Source organism: Mytilus californianus, unplaced genomic scaffold, assembly GCF_021869535.1.
Source record: "Mytilus californianus isolate M0D057914Y unplaced genomic scaffold, xbMytCali1.0.p SCAF_4, whole genome shotgun sequence".
In the NCBI taxonomy this organism is placed as follows: domain Eukaryota; kingdom Metazoa; phylum Mollusca; class Bivalvia; order Mytilida; family Mytilidae; genus Mytilus; species Mytilus californianus.
The window spans coordinates 53,197,195-53,216,912 of NW_026262690.1; the positions used below are offsets into that span (position 1 = coordinate 53,197,195).

At 33.1% G+C, this 19,718-nt stretch overlaps 1 protein-coding gene and 1 pseudogene across 1 annotated transcript in view; one reads left to right on the top strand and one right to left on the bottom strand.

The window, feature by feature from the left end:
* The window catches only part of LOC127738244 (calmodulin-A-like), a 57,966-nt gene extending 55,768 nt beyond the window's left edge, over positions 1 to 2,198 (bottom strand). The window contains exon 1 of the mRNA XM_052249428.1: positions 2,082 to 2,198. The gene's annotated coding sequence lies outside the window, so the exon portion shown is untranslated. The remainder of the gene's footprint in view (positions 1 to 2,081) is intronic.
* On the top strand, positions 637 to 10,149 carry LOC127738250 (neo-calmodulin-like; annotated as a pseudogene).
* Positions 10,150 to 19,718: the final 9,569 nt, after the last annotated feature.

Genomic DNA, 19,718 nt, shown 5'->3' on the forward strand with positions numbered 1-19,718 from the left:
ACATTTAAAGCCCTAAAGTTTAAACCGTTGAAGTGCCAAAACACACAGTAATGCATGGGACAGAGGTACAATTAGAAGGTACAAAACAGAACTCAAAACATGCCCAACAGAATTGGTTGACCTTTCTGACAATCATTTTGGCGTTGGTTACAGGCAGTCATTGCCTTCGATAGTCACACATCCATTGATAAGGGGGAAAACCAGGGTTTCAGTGCATACCACATGATTTGAACATTAAAAATGACGTCATCAATTCAACTTTTGAACGGCAATTTTATTTTACACAATAAAGAAATGAATAAAATTTATGTTTATACCTTTATTTTACAAAAATTGCATCTTGGAAAAGTGGAATAAAAAAGAATAATCTAGTGTTGCGTTTTTAAAGTCCATCAGTATATAATGTGTCTCTTTTTAGACCAAAGAGGAAGTCCTGCATGAGAAAATAATAGACAAAAAGTCCTGGGTTCAAGAAATAACAAAATAAAATAAATTGCTGTTTTATTTTTTAAACCATTAAAATTTGATATCAAGGATGTTATTCTATATCTTTTAAATATTTATCGATTTTGAGCAACAATAATTTAAATTTCCATCAAAAGCATTTAATATTAAAAAACATAAACGAAGGAATCAGTTTGTACATGATATATACGTCTAAGGAGTATTAGTCCATAGTAAATAACGTCATAACACCATAGAGATTTGTTGCATTGCGGGATGACATCATTTCAAAGAATTGTATGTGATATTTAGAGAAAAGAGGCCAATGGAGGTAAATAAAGACTCAAGTTTTAGTGTTCTATTTCAGAAGTTGTTCATATATAACATATTTGTTTCTTTCTAAATGTCTTTATGGAATCTTTAATCATTTTTTACTATCAATGTTTTTTTCTTTTTATTTATACAAATCAACACAGAATTTTTCTTATGAGTCAATGACAACTACATGTAGCCATGTAGGTATGGGTCTTCCTGTTGGAGCAGTTCCTTGTTTCTACAAATATCAATTTCACTACATGCATGAAATGTTTAAATGCATTTAAATCTTTATCGACAAATCTAATTGGTCAATTACCAAAAAGTAAAGAAAATAACAGTTAAACTAAGGGTAAAAATGTTTATTGGACAAATAAATGTCAATATTATCGTTTGCCATATTTATAGAATGAATTTCATAACAGCGTGGACATGGGCACATAATAATTAAATGTTATCGTGTATATCACTGGCTGTCGACAACAAATATTTCAAGCAATTACAGTATGTCAGGGGCCTCTCAATGGGGATATACATAATTACTATCTCTACTCATGTCCATTCATAAAATAAAAGTTTTTGCATGAAAGTTTATAGGAATTTGTTTTGAATATATTTATGTACTCACAACAAAAAAGTTTCTTTTCACAGAATGAGTATATTCAGGGGTGATATCACCAAGTAATCGGAGAAAAGAAAACGTTATGTTTTTTCTTGCACAAACTTTCTGTAGCTCCTTAAAAATATAAGAAAACATTTATTCGTACGAGTTGATGTAGAGCTTTCATACTAAGATTATTTTTGTTGGTAATAAGAACCCCAGACCTTCATAAAAAATCATTTTAGTCCTCTAGGCTGCATAATTTTTTGCACGGAACAAATTTGAATTCCCATCAAAGACTCAAACGATCAGATTTTTTTCGTGAACATTTAAATATCATTCTAACAAAAAATAACTCGTGGAAATATCAAGAAGCATATGAATCCGGTCTTGTGTGCAAAATTTACGTTGATTGGAGTCAGAGTAGCTTTTGTGGAAACATTGATATTAATTTTAGATTTTGTTATACCTAAACACGTATAACAAAAGTTACGGAATCTATATTCTTTTACTACAAATTAAGCAGGTAATTTAAATGAATTTGGTCTTACTCAACTATTTTTATTTGTTATTTGAGGACGCATATTTGAAACAATTCTGCATAAACGTTTATTTGCAATATTATTCATGCTGGATTCAAAAGCATCTTGCATAGCCATCCCTCCCTAATCTTAACTGAATCAGGAATGGTTGCCCCCTTACAATTTGAAATTGTACTCACTTCTTTTTCGGTTTCTGTTTTTCAATATACATCCATGAATTTAATGATATGTTTACAATACATCTGTTTTGGAATAATAAATTATGTGCATAAGACTAAACTAGTCAACTGTAACACGAGATAATGTACAGGTTATTATGTCAAAATAACAGTAACAATTACCTTTAAACTGGGTGCACTCGTTTAAATATTCTAGTATAAAAGGTATTGTGAACATATTTAATTCATGGATAGATAGTACTGAAACACAAATTGAAAAAAATAAGTACAATTCTAAATTAAATCGTGGTGATCCGTCCATTCGTTTTTCAAATCAACAGAACAGCTGCATTTAACAGGTCGTGCACATTTCCTTATACGGACATGTATTATTAAGCATACTTATGCCCCCGTCAATGCATGTATTAGTGTTTGTTTACAAATAAAGTTTTTTTTTTATTTTGGCGATTGACCAATCCACTGAATGATTTGCAATGCATGATGGACTACTTGTCTATAACTAACACACTACTTAATTTTTCACTTATTGCCAGAAAAGAATTTTTCTTATTTCAAAAGACACTTTTTGCTGTGAATATATAAATATATTCAAAAAAAATTCCTATAAACTTTCAAGCAAAAAAATTTGTTTTATGAATGGACATGTGTAAAATAGTAATTATGTATATCCCCATTGAGAGGCTCCGGACATATGTAATTGCGTGAAGTCTTTGTTGTCGACAGCCAGTGACCGACACGATATCATATAAATATCAGGTGTCCATGTCGATACTGTTATGAAATTCATCCTATTATATAAGATAATGTTTATCTTACTTCTATTGAAATATCCTGTGAGGCCACAATTTTCGCGCAAGGAAGCCGTAAACCATTCCCAATTACCAGAATCAAAGACATCGAAGTAAACAACATGGTAATTTCATTGGAAATGTATTACTTTTATTTTAAATTAAGAGAATTCAAACACTCAAAACATTCTTATTGGCAAAATAATGCATTTACTTTTTTTCTTCCTCTTTTTCGGAAGGGGGGGGGGGGGGGGTAAATTTTGATATCCAGGGAAATATTGTCTGAGAATTATTCAAAAAGGCTTCCAAATGTAAAATGACGGTGGCCACGGATGCTATAAACAAGCTCCGTTCGAAGATGGTTATTGCACCATTTGACTTCAATTTCTAAAACAGAATAATAAAGTCCTAGTATCACACATAACTATTGTGTCTAGGGTTTTATTATAAACAGTGGTGAATTTAGAAAATGTTAGTATCGTCGACTATGGAGGTAAAAAATACTACCGTTTCCTCTATAAAATACTACTCCATATGTAAAATCGATGTGGTATTAGAAATACCACGTTAAATAAAGAAAGATAAACTGAAAAAATAACAGAATTAATTTATTCCAAACATCTGTAACACATTCATGCCCAAGACTACGTTTAGCTTAACGGATTATGTTTCAAATTGATATGCTTTTCAACACTTAATATAATGTGTCTCTTTTTAGACCAAAGAGGAAGTCCTGCATGAGAAAATAATAGACAAAAAGTCCTGGGTTCAAGAAATAACAAGATAAAATAAATTACTGTTTTATGTTTTTAACCATTAAAATTTGATATCAAGGATGTAATTCTATATCTGTTACATGTATATGTTTATCGATTTTGTGCAAAAGTAATTTAAATTTCCATCAAAAGCATTTAATATTTTTAAAAAAAAACAAAGAAATCAGTTGGTGCATGATATATACGTCTTGACAAGTCAAGAAAGGAATATTAGTCCATGGTAAACAACGTCGTAACACCATAGAGATTTGTCGCATTGCGGGATGACATCATTTCAAAGAATTGTATGAGATATTTAGAGAAAAGAGGCCAATGGGGGAAAATAAAGACTCAAGTTTAAGTATTCTATTTCAGAAGTTTTTCTTTCTAAATGTCTTCATGGAATCTTTAAACATATTTTACTATCAATGTTTTTTTTCTTTTTATTTATACAAATCAACACAGAATTTTTCTTATGAGTCTCAATGATAACTACATGTAGCTATATAGGTATGGGTCTTCCTGTTGGAGCAGTTCCTTGTTTCTACAAATATCAATTTCACTACATGCATGAACTGTTTGAATGCATTTAAATCTTTATCGACAAATCTAATCACAAACTAAAGAAAGTAACAGTTTGCCATATTTATATTATATAAGATAATATTTATCTTACTTCTGTTGAAATACCCTGTGAGGCCACAACTTTCGCACAAGGAAGCCGTAACCCATTCCCAACTATCCGAATCAAAGACATCGAAGTAAACAACATGGTAAGTTAATTTGAAATGTATTACTTTTATTTCAAAATCTGCAATTTATAGTGAAGAAAAGCTATACTAACTGTAACATTAAGAGAATTTAAACACTCAGGACATTCTTATTGGCAAAAAGATACATCTACTTTTTTTTTTATTTCTTCCTTTTTTCGGGGGGGGGGGGGGTGAATTTAGACTCTTTAGTTTGATTGAAGGAGTCTTTGAACTGTATTTGGTTGTTCCTGATGGGTTATTGTTCTTTCGGAAAACTATACGAACATTCAGTCTTCTTGTCAATAATAAAGCATACAGATTGTTTATCACATTACTTAACTCGATATGTTGTAAGAATATTCAGTGATTGTCGTTTGTTGCTGTATATCATATTTGTGTTCGTTTATTGTTTTGTACATAAATCATGCCGTAAGCAGTTTTAAATAAAGGGCGTCTGGTCGATTTATAACTTGCTTTGCTGTATGGGTTTTGCTCATCGTTGAAGGCATTCTAAGGCATTGGTGACCTATATTTGTTAACATCTACGTCATTCTGTTTCAGGGAGCAAGTGGTCTCATTGGCAATCATACCACATCTTCTTATTTATATACTTATTTCCTTAAATTAGTCGTAATAAATACATGACAATATTGAATTATATGCAGGGCTCTGCATCTTCCATTTTATTACTTACATATCACTGTATAATATTTTGTTGAACGTAAGCACAAAGGGTGCCTAAATTGGCGATAAGGAATTTTTCAGTTAGTTTGTTTGTTTTGTTATACCTTTTTCTTCTGAGTTAAAAATGAAGTAGTTTCATTGATTCTTACTTGTGTATATAGTCCCTAGGTCAAAATGATTTCACTCTTACTTTATTACCAGTGCAAAAAGCAGGTAAATAAGTCGAGGGAGACAATATTCAGAACAAGGATAGAAATTACCATGCACCAATAGCCCTTTAAACTTCACAAGAAGGATTCTCATTTGTACTTTAGCCATTGTTTTTATGCAAAGAAAAAATCATTTGATCCATTGATGAATATTAATACCATATAGGTATCGATACAAGCCGATAGATATCGACATTCATTTGTATATTATGTTTTTCTTTTCAGGCAGATAAACTCACAGAGGAACGCACTGCAGGTTAGTTGAATAAGTGTATAAAACTTGTCTAGTATATACTTCCTAGATAGATATTGTGAGTCAGATATTTTATCAGGTCTTAACAAATCTGTAAAAACGACACTAGTATCAAAAGAAGTTCATATCATTAAGACTTAAAAAAAAGACAATTCTTCCCTAAATCTGAGAAATATTGATAGATGATATCAAACCAACTATGTTGAAGTTGGGGATAATATTCGGTAACTAGTTAACCATGAAAGCACGTGTAAAAAGGGCAACCAGGCAAAAATTGCCTTTGAAAACTGAAAAAAAAATGTGTGCACAAAGAATTAAAAAAAAAAAAACGTAATAGTGAACATAAAATAAAGTGGTAAGAAAATTTCAGCTCGCTACACTCGGCATTTTTATTCCCATTATGGCTTGTTTAGACACAAGGAGATTCATATGAATCTTTAGCACCTTCATCTGGTGTCTCCTCTAAATAAGCAATTAAATCAAACCGAATATCAGCTTCCTACTGCAGAGAACTGAATATCAAAAATTATCTTATATATTTGTTTTTATTTCACCGATATCATACATTGTAATTTGTCATTGGCCCATTTTTCCCCTTGCAGGACCTGAATTGGTATAAACATATTGTAATTAGGAATGTATAGACATTAACGCTCCACATTTCCTTCCTTTCCTGGAATCCTTGATACAAATGTTTGGAAATCCAAAGAACTCAAAAGTTTAAGGGTAGATAACAGCCAAATGTCAGAAACAGTTAATCGCCGCAGTCAAACATGACAACCCTTTAATTCTCTGGGTGCGGAGGAGGAATTTATTTTTGAGTTTGCTTTTGAAAAATGATTAAAAAAATGTTTGCACCTACAACTTAATAAAAGAATGTTTCTGTTCTGTGTTAAAAAAAACATGGGGTACAAATCCCTGTCGTCCTCCAGAGAATAAAATGATTGCGGTCTAAATTGTATGAGGTCAATGAATTGATACATACTTTGTCCTCAATCACAGGAAACAACTGCCTCATATTTGAATGAATGACAGGCCAAAAAAAAAAATGGGAGAAATTGATCGGAAGGGAAAAGTCCGTTTAATAAGAAGATTTATACTTGTTTAAAATTCAGAACTTAAAGAGGCTTTCAGTATTTTCGACGAAGATGGTAACGGTACCATTAACACAAAAGAACTGGGAACTGTGATGAGATCCCTGGGACAAAATCCTACCGAGGCTTGACTACAGGCCATGATTAATGAAGTAGATGCCGATGGTAAATAGATAGTATGATTAGACATTTGGATAACTAATAATATTGGACACGACCCTTAACATAGAATTGTGATGAGCAAAACTGCAAGTAAGATTTTTCAAGGCGATATTGCTGTGGCCATCATACTGGTAATGAAGAAAGAAAAATAAAACGTAGATTAAAATATTATTCATTTGAAATTCAGATATGGTATAATTATCAAAATAAAATTTGGTACATATATCATTTTAATATGATAAAGATTTATATCAAATATAAAATTGCTAGTAAGAATACCGATAATTGCAATATACTGTGTTTAAATCCAATCATGCGAAACAATGATGAAGAGGGGATTAATGCATACGTTAATGAGAAAGCAACCAAACTACACAAAATTAAAGGACGTTTGGGGTCATCATGTGTCTTTAACAATAGACCTATACCTACAAGAACTACATTCTAAATATCAAGCTATTAATCGTCCTAAATCCAGAAAAGTTACTGATAAATTTATCAGAGAATATTTCTACCAACAACACTAATTCTCTAAAGGAAACACAAAGTTTTGAAAGCTTGGAAGATAAAAGAAAATTACGATGCCCCGACTACGGATACACCCCCTCCGTTATGAGCAAACCAATCGCAATTGATTTTCTACCTCAACTTGAACATAAACGCATTGTGAGTACCTTTCCACTGCTATCATACTGGTCAATTGTGTCATCAAACCTTACGTGTCTTTTTGATAACTTAGAATCTCTACAGACGTTGTTTAGGATAGTCAGTTATATATAATCAAAACTTTGTAAATGTGCATGTATATTATGTTGCATACATGAATTGATGTATGATTTGTAAAAAAAAAAATATGAGTTGACTTTCCTTAAAACAAATAATAATGTTTTGCTGTCTGACTTTTTTTAAAGACGATTAAGCTATTTTTTGTACGATTGTATTTAATAGTTTTCGCTTATTTTACTGTCCAACAGCAAGGAAAAGAGTAAGAATTGTCACATATCTAGACGTATATAATAAAATTGATATTGATGTGTCTGCGTGGTAAGTAAAATAATCATCCTTTACAACAGACAAAAAAAGCTATAAGCAAGGTATACCATCTTCTTGTCACTATACATTATGTACTGTGTTACAACTCTAGATAAAGCCGACGAGGAAAGGCATTACTCGACTAACGAAAGCTATATTCATATATAAGTTTAAACAGTATTGGAAAAATCTTCCCACCATTGGTGTGCCCAAAGTTAAATCCTATGCCCCACTGTAAATAAATTTCCTAAAAAAATTTAATTTCTACATGGTTTTGTTTTATCCCTTTTCTATAGCAAAAAAAAAGAATATACCCAATCTGAAGTAACAACGCATGTCATGGATCTTTCAGCTGAGAGAGATATCCAGAACCAACACGCGCCATAATCGAACACATAAAACTGTTTCTTGATTTTTATAACTCGGACTTGTAGAGCCCAAATGGGCTATCTTTCGAAGTACATTTGTGGTTGTATTTCTCCCAAAGTACAAAGAAACAGTATATAAATAATGTATCTGGTTCGTTATAGGGACTGGAACATTAAATTTCCCAGAATTTCTTACTATGATGGCGACAATGAAAGACAAAGATACTGAAGAAGAATTGCGAGGAGCATTTCGAGCATTTGATAAGGATAAAAATGGTTTTGTAAGTGCAGCTGAACTCAGACACGTGATGACAAATCTTGGAGAAAAACTGACCGATGGAGAAGTGGATGAAATGATGAAAGAGGCTGATACCGATGGGGATGGAAAAATTAAATATGAAGGTACGTTTCAATTGCAAGCTTATACTTGACAGTCATGTACATAATGCATATTTATTTTTCACGATACGTTGCGATATCTGTTGCAAAAAGGTGCTTATTTTCTTTTAGCTGCTTAAAGACACGATAGAAAACAATCAAAATACGTTTGATAAAATTAACAGTATGTTGTAATATGTTAATTAGATAAACGTATAGCTTTGGTGAATCATCAATTCTATAGAACACGTTAACTTATCACATGTCACAGTTCCTAACATTTCATAGGAAAATGTTATTTGATTATTAGTCTCATATACAGAAAAAAGAAAGGACGGACTTCATTAAAAAAATAGTAATTTTACCTTGATGAATTTTAGGTATTGCCCCATTTTACCAAATCCATAAAAGTGACATGCACACATCAAAGAAAACATCAAAGCAAAAAATAAAAACAAAAAAACAGAAAAAAAAGGGCAAATGCTACCCTTTTTGTTACCTGTGGAATATATTACACATACAAATCATATCTCATGTGCAGCGTATAACTAGTATATATATTTTAAAGTCATGATTTTTTTTTACTTGTACATGTATGAACATTATTTTTTTTCAGAATTTATCGTGATGATGTCAGCTAAGTGACCTGTCATTGCTCAAGTTATATGTTTATCCAGAACTATAATGCGTTAGAGACTTTTTCTACATTATCAATACACAATATCATTATTATAACCACAATGGTTGAAGAATAGTCATTATTGTTAGAACCCGTTCACACTAGCATTTTTTTTAATCGATCTAAATTTGAATCGATCTAAATAAAACCAGTTAGCGTTCACATTATCTTTAATCATAATGATCTCTATCGGTTTAATCTGAACCACTGCGTTCAAACTACAAGTAAAAATGCAATCGATCTGACCTAATTACCCGTAAAACTGTAAACATTGTGTATAAATAGAAATAATTAATCAAATTTGTGTGTTGATACACTGAAACACACACTTGAAACAAAAAATGGATGAAGTTATTGTTTCTCTTGAATCACAAGTTCAAATTCTCTTACTGGCGTTCTTGCAGTTTTTATTAATTTTGAAAATACTGAAGCAAGGAAGTTACACATGAATAAATGCTGCGGTTCATGAAAAGAAAAAATCAACAGAAGAAAAGAAGACACAGATTTTGCAAATTTATGCTACGGCGAAGGCAACTTTTTTCCGTTTGTTTTTACTTGCATGTACACAAAATCTGTTAACAGATAAATGTGGGTTAAACAACGAACCACCGATATATACAGAGATGTTATGCTGTTACACGAGTAGTTTTGCCGCTATACTTGCGCATAAATTATTTTCGATTCTAGTTTAAACCGAGCTTTGCGTTCACATTTGAAGTTAGATCGGCTCACTTTAGATCGATTCAAACTAAACTACCTCTTTTGGTGTTTTAGTTTAGACCGATTAAAGATCGATTCAAAGCGTTGACATTGACCCTTAAATTGATCTAAAGTGAACCGATCTAGTTTAAATCGATCTAATTGTCCTAGTGAGAACTGGGTCTTACATGTAATAAATAATGTATTAAAATTTATGTTCAAGTCTTTTATATCGATCATTGTGCACACACATACACACACCATATTCTCAATAAAAAACAGTGTTGATGATATCACTTTTAACCAAAATGAAGTTTGCAGTTTTTCATATTAAACATTTAGCAAAACAACGTGTCTTATGCTTTACTCCTCATAACTTTTCTATACGAAAATTGCTGAAAAGAACAGCTCCCATTAAAAATTCAAAAGTGCATGATTACTACATCAGCAGATAAGTACTTTCATTGAATTTTCTATGAAATCATTCTTTGATGCCGTTTCATTGTTTTGTTTGTCGTATGTACAACCGATGTTATAAATTTCATTGCTTTTTCTTTTGTACGTTTTAAGCTCACCTTTCCAAAAGAAATGTGAGCTTTTGCCATCACTTCGCGTCCGTAAACTATTTCAAACATCTCCTCTGAAACTACTGAACCGATTCTAACCAAACTTAAGCTGAATGATCCTTTGGGTATCTAGAATAAAGTTTGTGTTTTATTTTCTGTTTCGTCCAAAAACATGGCCGCAATGGCTAAAAATAGAACATAGGGTTAAAATGCAGTTTTTGGCTTATATCTCAAAAACTAAAGCATTTAGAGCAAATCTGACATGAGGTACAAATGTTCATTAGGTCAAGTTCTATCAACCCTCAAATTTTCAGATGAATCTAACAACCCATTGTTGGGTTGCTGCCACTAAATTGGTAATTTTAAGGAAATTTTGCAGTTTGTTGTTATTATCTTGAGTATTATTATAGATATAAAGATAAACTGTAAACAACAAAAATGTTTAGCAAAGTAAGATCTACAAATAAGTTTTATATGACAAAAATTGTCAATTGACCCCTTAAGGAGTTATTGTCCTTTAAGGACAATTTTACACAATTTGTTTATCATGTTTTCTAACTTTAAAAAACCTTCTCCTCTGAAACTACTGAACCAAATTAAACCAAACTTAAGCTGAATGATTCTTAAGTTATCTAATAAAGTTTGTGTTTTATTTTCTGTTTCCTCAGAAAACATGGCCGCCATGGCTAAAATAGAACATAGGGTAAAATGCAGATTTTGACTTATATCTCAAAAACTAAAGCATTTAGGGCAAATCAGACTTATCAAAATGCTCCAAACTTGGTGAAACTTAACAGAAATGTTGACTGGCATGTGTAGAATTTCCAAAATGGCTGCTGTTACCATGGAAACAATGCAAAAAAGGTCAAAATGCTGCAAAAACCTTAAAGTAGCATTTCCTCTCTTAAAATGGTAGGTCAAATCCATTGAAACTTTAATGGTATCTTCTCTCCCATCAACCAATGTGGCATCTGTCCTTAAAATTTTGGGAATGGTCTCTGTTACCATGGAAACCAGCAAAAATGTAAAAAATTTGAAAATGCTCCAAATTTAATGAAACTTAATATAAATGTTAACTAGCAAGTGTAGATGAGACATTTTTTTTTGGAATTTCCAAAATGGCCACCGTTGCCATGGAAACTGAAAATATGTGAAAAATTTCAAAATGTTCAAAACTTACTGAAACTTTACAGAAATGTTAACTGGCATACATATATCTGACTTACGACTTTGGAATTTTCAAAATGGCTGCCGTAACCGTGGCAATGGGGGTGGGTGACATCCGCTATTGCAATAGCAATTCGAGTTATGTCACCCGATCGACAATGTCGGGTGACAAATTGCTTTTCCTCTGTTTCTTTTTTCCTATTATAATTATTATTATTATGGCACCCTCAACGGAGTTGGAGTGACATACTGTTATTCTACGTTCTCTTTTTTCTTATTATGCCCCCTCAACGGAGTTGGGGTGACATATCGTTATTCTACGTTTCTTTTTTTCTTATTATGGCACCCTCAACGGAGTCGGGGTGACATATTGTTATTGTTCCGTTTCTTTTTTATTCCTTATTTTTATTCTTCTTCCACACATTTTGTCGTGAAAGTTCTCGGAATTGAATAGACCAATGTTGATGGAACTATACTATAATGTTGAACAGCAAGTGAAGTTGTGCACCAGACTTTGGAATGTGCAAGATGGCCACGGTTACCATGGAAACTAAAAAAATGTAAAAAAAAATCTAAATCTTTTATTCTAAGACCCAATCTAATGAAACTTTAAGGAAATGTCACCTGGTATTCCTAGATACAGATTATAATAAACAATTAATTTCCCCATAGGCGACAATGATAGCCTTTTTCGAGATACAGACTTTAGAAAGCTGATTTTTTTAACGAAACCTTGCTAGAATTAAAGAAAAGTTATTAGGACAGTATTTTTTGGTCCAAAAAATATAGGTTCGCGTTGCTTTTCTTAGCGTAATTTGTACTTATCTCCCATGCCTATCAATTTTGCACTTAAAAATACGTGTCTCATCCTAGCGTTTAAAAGACAAAGGAAAATAATTTATTTGGCCTTTGGTATAATGCAGAATGCACGAAGTCTCTAATTACAAAAAATAACGGGCGCACATATCAACCAATCAGGATTAGCTATACTCTTAATTCTGAATACCATGTTATGCTCATAAAATGGCTGCGCCCATAAAATCTAATGGTGTATTGTAACCTATACGCTATTTAATACTTTCTAGAATCATGCAATTCATAGTTCGTTAGATGCATAAATATATATGCCACACAAAAATCATCTTCAAAACGTTCTGGCATTACTCTCTGAATTTTCACAATTTTTTATCAGAGGTAACCCCAGTCAAAAAATGTGAAAAAAAAATTTCTGATTTTTTTAGTAAATGCGGTACTGCTAAAAAGGGCCTGAAGATAATGTCCACTTTCTCCAATGATTCTTTATATGTCATCAAGTACTGATTATATTGATACCAAAACCGATCCAATATGTAACTACTACGGTGAATTTTGAACAACAGTTTTAAATGAAACCATTTTCGTATAAAAGTACATTTTTGAAACAGACTATAGCATTACAAAATATGAAAAATGTGTAAATATTTGTGTTGAAACATCGAAAACTATTCGTTAACAACGAAATGTCATGCCTATTCTAATTTTTATAGTCTGCCATTCGAGTGAACATTTCAATGTTCGAAGGGGATCGTTTCTGTACATTTTCACTGAATTTGGTAATTTCGATAACAGCACTTGGATCGAGATTGTCATGTTTAAAAATCGATTTGTATATCCAAACTCTAGACGTGTATGTGCTTTTTACAAACAAATCAGCAGAAGTTCAGAAAATGACATATTCTCTCCACAGTAAGTCAAAAGTCGAACACACCCTTGTTTCTAAGGTAAAACGCTATACAAATATGAAACAGACTATAGCTTAAAAACTAGTTAATCAATAATTCATTTGTCACCAAAAAATACGGTTTCACATCAAATATCAAGTAAAATTATTGTTTTTGACACTTTTTGAGCACTATGATAAAGAAATGTCGACGCTGTATAGATTATAATAAACAATTAATTTCCCCATAGGCGACAATGATAGCCTTTTTCGAGATTCAGACTTTAGAAAGCTGATTTTTTTTAACGAAACCTTGCTAGAATTAAAGAAAAGTTATTAGGACAGTATTTTTTGGTCCAAAAAATATAGGTTCGCGTTGCTTTTCTTAGCGTAATTTGTACTTATCTCCCATGCCTATCAATTTTGCACTTAAAAATACGTGTCTCATCCTAGCGTTTAAAAGACATCTCAGTTCCGTTAGGGCTAAGGAAAATAATTTATTTGGCCTTTGGTATAATGCAGAATGCACGAAGTCTCTAATTACAAAAAATAACGGGCGCACATATCAACCAATCAGGATTAGCTATACTCTTAATTCTGAATACCATGTTATGCTCATAAAATGGCTGCGCCCATAAAATCTAATGGTGTATTGTAACCTATACAGACAGTATTTAGAAGATCCAAAATGGCTGCCATTGTCATGGAAACAGGACAAAAGTTCAACATTGACCCTTTGGGAAAATACATGAAAGCTGCATTTTTTGAAGAAATAGAAGTTCAAATCCAATTAAAATTTATGGATATGTAGTATGGCATGTGTCAATGTTGCATCTGTCTTTGGAATTTTGGAAATGGACACTGTTACCATAGAAACAGCAAAAATTTCAAAATCTTCAAAATACTCCAAACTTACCGAAAATTTACAGAAATCTTACCTGGCATGTGCAGAATTGTTATTTGATATTTGAATTTTCAAAATGGCTGCCGTTACTATGGAAAGTGTTCCAAACTGGTTGAAACTTCACATAAATGGTAACTGGCATGAGCAGAGTTGCATTTGGCACTTGGAATTTTCAAAATGTCTGCCGTTACCATGGTAACAGCAAAAGTGTCAAAATTGCTAAATCTTTCATTATAGGACCCAACAGGATGAAACTTTATGGAAATGTAACCCAGTATGCCTAGATGTTTAGAAAATATCAGATATTCCAAAATGGCCGCTGTTGTCATGGAAACAGGGGAAAAGTATAACATTGACCCTATGGGAAAATGCATTAAATCTGCATTTTCTTTAAGAGTATTACACCAAAGTCAATGAAACTATGGGTATTTAACATGGCACATGGCAGTAATATGTCTGCTTTTAGAAATTTGGAAACAGCAAAAATCTCCAAAAATTTCAAAATGCTCAAAACTCAATTAAACTTAATATAAATGGTAACTGCCAATTGGAGATAAGACTTTGGTCTTCGGAAATTCCAAAATGGCCGCCGTTGCCATGAAAACTGCAAAAAATGTGAAAATTGAAATTTTTTTCAAATTTCCTGAAAATGTACAGACAATTTGTTTCTGACGTATTTATGTGCTCTGACTGTTTTCAATTTTCAAAATAGCTGCAGTTTATTGGCAATTTGGGAAGGGTGCAATCCGCTATTGCTTGCAATGGCAAATCTAATTTTGGCACCCTCAACGGAGTTGGGGTGACATATTGTTATTGTTCCGTTCTTTTTTTATGGCACCCTCAACGGAGTTGGGGTGACATATTGTTATTCTACGTTTCTTTTTTCCTTATTATTATGTCACCCGATCGACAATGTCGAGTGACATATTGCTTTTCCTCCGTTTCCTTTTTTAGCTCACCTGGCCCGAAGGGCCAAGTGAGTTTTTCTCATCACTTGGCGTCCGTCGTCGTCCGTCGTCGTCGCTAACTTTTTACATTTTGAACTTCTTCTAGAGAACCACTGAATGGAATGAAACCAAACATAGCATGAATGTTCCTTATGAGGTGCTGACCAAGTGTTGTTACTTTGTAGCGGATCCATCATCTAAGATGGCCGCCAGCGGGGGACTTAGTTTAACATAGGACCCTATGGGAAATACATACAAATGTCTTCATTTAGAGAACCACTGAATGGAATGAAACCAAACATGGCATGAATGTTCCTTATGAGGTGCTGACCAAGTGTTGTTACTTTGAAGCTGATCCATTATCCAAGATGGCCGCCAGCGGGAGACTTAGTTTAACATAGGACCCTATGGGAAATACATACAAATGTCTTATTTTAGAGAACCACTGAATGGAATGAAACCAAACATGGCATGAATGTTCTTTATGAGGTGCTGACCAACTTTTTTTACCTTGAAGCCGATCCTAAATCCAAGATGGCCACCAGCAGGGAACTTAATTTAACATAGGACCCTATGGGAAATACATACAAATGTCTTCTTTTAGAGAACCACTGAATGGAATGAAACCAAACATGGCATGAATGTTCCTTATGAGGTGCTGACCAAGTGTTGTTACTATGAAGCCGATCCATAATCCAAGATGGCCGCCAGCGGGGGACTTAGTTTAAAATAGGACCCTATGGGAAATACATACAAATGTCTTCTTTTAGAGAACCACTGAATGGAATGAAACCAAACATGACATGAATGTTCCTTATGAGGTGCTGACCAAGTGTTGTTACTTTGAAGCTGATCCTTCATCCAAGATGGCCGCCAGCGGGGGACTTAGTTTAACATAGGACCCTATGGGCAATATATACAAATGTCTTCTTTTAGAGACCACCTGAATGCAATGAAACCAAACATGGCATGAATGTTCCTTATGAGGTGCTGACCAAGTGTTGTTACTATGAAGCCGATCCATAATCTAAGATGGCCTCCAGCGGGGGACTTAGTTTAACATAGGACCCTATGGGAAATACATACAAATGTTTTCTTTTAGAGAACCATTGAATGGAATGAAACCAAACATGACATGCATGTTTCTTTTGAGGTGCTGACCAAGTGTAATTACTTTGAAGCTGATCCTTCATCCACGATGGCCGCCAGATGGGGACAATGTTTAACAAAGGACCCTATGGACAATACATACAAATGTCTTCTTTTAGAGAACCACATACTGAATGGATTGAAACCAAACATGGAATGAATGTTCCTTATGAGGTGCTGACTAAGTTTTGTTACTCTGAAGCTGACCCTTCATCCATGATGGTCGCCAATGGGGGGACTTCCTTTAACATAAGACCCTATGGGAAATACATACAAATGCTTCTTCTAGAGGTGCACTGAATGGAATGAAACCAAAACATGGCATAAATGTTTCTTATGAGGTGCTGATGAAGTGTTGCTACTTTGTAACCGATTTACTGTTCAAGATGGCCACCAGGATTTTTTATTAAAGTACAAGACCAATATTAAACCAAATTTGGCCTCACTCATTATTAGGGTATCTGTTATGATTTTAATCTATTTTTACATGATTTCCAAAACCAAAGTAGAATCAGGTGAGCGACACAGGCTCTTGAGAGCCTCTAGTTTATTATTATGGCACCCTCAACGGAGTTTGGGTGACATATTGTTATTGTTCATTTCTTTTTTCTTATTATGGCACGCTCAACGGAGTTGGGGTGACGTATTGTTATTCTACGTTTCTTTTTATGGCAACCTCAACGGAGTTCGGATGACATATTGTTTTCTTATTAAGTCGCCAAAAACGGAGTTTGGGGACTTTATGTTTTTGTTCCGTTTCTTATTATTATGTCGGGTGACATATTGTTATTGTACGATTCTTTTTTTTATTTTTATTTTTATTATTATTCCACACATTTTCTCCATACTATTTCTCGGAATCGTATGGACCAATTGTAATGGAACTATACAATAATGTTACCCACCATTACCAGAAGTGCAGTGAGAATTGGCACTTCCCAGATGGCCACTGTTACCATGGTAACAGTAAAAGAGTGAAAAAATTAGATTTTAGTTTTAAGTGGATAATTTGAGTATGTCTGAACATTGGATCATCAAATTTTTACACATTGTAGCTGTTCTCTATATACATGTTTTGGACGATTTTAGGAATCCTCAAATCTACAATGTTGCCATGGAAACTGATAAAAAATATCAAAATTTTTTAAATTCTTTAAAAATGTATAAAACTTTACAGAACGGTTGACTGGCAAATCTAGATGTGGCATTTCACTTTGGAATTTCCAAAATGGCTGCCGTTACCATGGAAACAAGGCAAAAATATCAACCGTGAAATTATGGAATAAGATACCTTTTAATATAAGACAGTGCGACTCTCTCTTTCTATTTAAAAAACATATTTGTAAACAAAATAAGAAGGTTCCCACACATTATTATGTTGGAAATCGCATTGGACAAATTCTCCATGCACGCTTGCGAATGAACACTGGTGCTTTAAACTCCGATTTATTTTTACGTAATTTAGTGGATTCGCCAAATTGTCGTTGTGGTGCTATAGAAACAAGCTCTCATTTTTTATTAACGTGTCCTTACTATACTAACATACGCCAAGTGCTACTGAATTCTCTTGCTGATTTTCCGCAGCGTATTGATGTAAATATTTTGCTTTTTGGGTCACATTGTTTAACTGATGAAGAAAATTGCACTCTTTTTGTATTGGTAAAAAAATACATATTGAAAAGTAAAAGATTCACACCATAATATGAAAGCATCATTTATATGTTTTCCTTGCATTTCATTTAGCTCATTTCAATCACTTGTTTTTTGTTTTTTGTTTTTGTTTTTTTTTTTCTCCCTTTTTTCTCAAACTATATAGTCAATCTTTTTTTGTATTTACTATTCATAATATATTTCAATTGACAGAGCATGCTCCAAGTATTCATTATATTGTATGTCAACATTCTTTTGGAGACAGATTAAAATAAGCAATGTTGCTTGTTTCTGAATCCCATTGTTTATACTGTATTATATTATATAGCATGATTTGACTTATCGAATAAAATATTGTTTAAACCAAAAATATCAAAATGCTCAAAACTTCATTAAACTTTACAAAAATGTTATACACCATACATTAATGTAGCTTTTGACTTGAATTTTCAAAATGGCCGTCGTTGCCGTGGAAACAGCACGATTGTTGAAAATTGAAAAACGTACATAACGCTATGAAAACCGACAGAAAGATCTGTTGTAATGTATATATCTGCATTCACTGATGGAAAATTTCGAAATGGCTGCCGTTTAGTGGCAATTGGGCAACCAGGGTGACATCCGCTATTGCTTGCAATGGCAGTCTAGTTTTTATTATTTTTCTTCCACACATTTTGTCCGCGCGAGTTCTTGGAATCCAATGGACCAATGTTGATGAAACTCTACTATAATGAGGACCCCATGTAAAGTTGTGCACTTTGCTATGGAATGGTAAAAGATGGCCGCCGTTTCCATGGAAACAGCAAAAATGCAAAAAAAAATCAGTGTTCAAAAGTGGAAGAAACTCCACAGGAATGGTAACTGGCATGTACTGATTTGCAGTTTGACTTCGGAATTTTCAAAATGGCTGCCGTTACCATGGAAACAGCTAAAATATCAAAAATTCTAACTCTTTCGTTATAAGACCCAACTGGATGAAACTTTATGAAAATGTTACCCAGTATGCTAAGATGTCAAGACAATATTTGGATAGTCCAAAATGGCCGCCGTTGTCATGGAAACTGGAAGCAAGTTTTACATCGACCCTATGGGAAAATGCATAAAATCAGCATTTTCTTATAGAGTTTTTCACCAAAGTCAATGAAACTGTATTAATATATAACATGACATGTGGCAATGAGATGTCTGCTCCTAAAATTTTGGAATTATCCACTGTAACCATGGAAACAGCAAAAAATGTCCAAAATTTCCAAAAAAATCAAAATGCTACAAACTAGATGAAACTTACAGAAATGGTAACTGGCATGGGCAGAGTTGCATTTTGCAGTTGGAATTTTCAAAGTGGCCGCCGTAACCATGGAAACAGCAAAAATGTCCAAAATTTCAAAATGCTTCAAACTTAATGAAACTTTACAAAAATGATAATTTGCATTTAAGACAGACAGCTAGATACCATAAACATACTATGTATACACAGGCCATAGTCTGAGCTTGGTTTGCTGTATGATATAAAAACTAAACTGACGAAAAAAGGTCATAAAATGCAAAAAAATCATTTTGCAAATAAAACATTTGACATGAAAGTTCATATTTAATATGAAATAATAATACATAATTAAAACGAAATTACATCAACTAATATCATATCAATTGAATCAATGACAAAGAATAGCAAAGGTGGGGAGAAAAATCTGCCCCACAA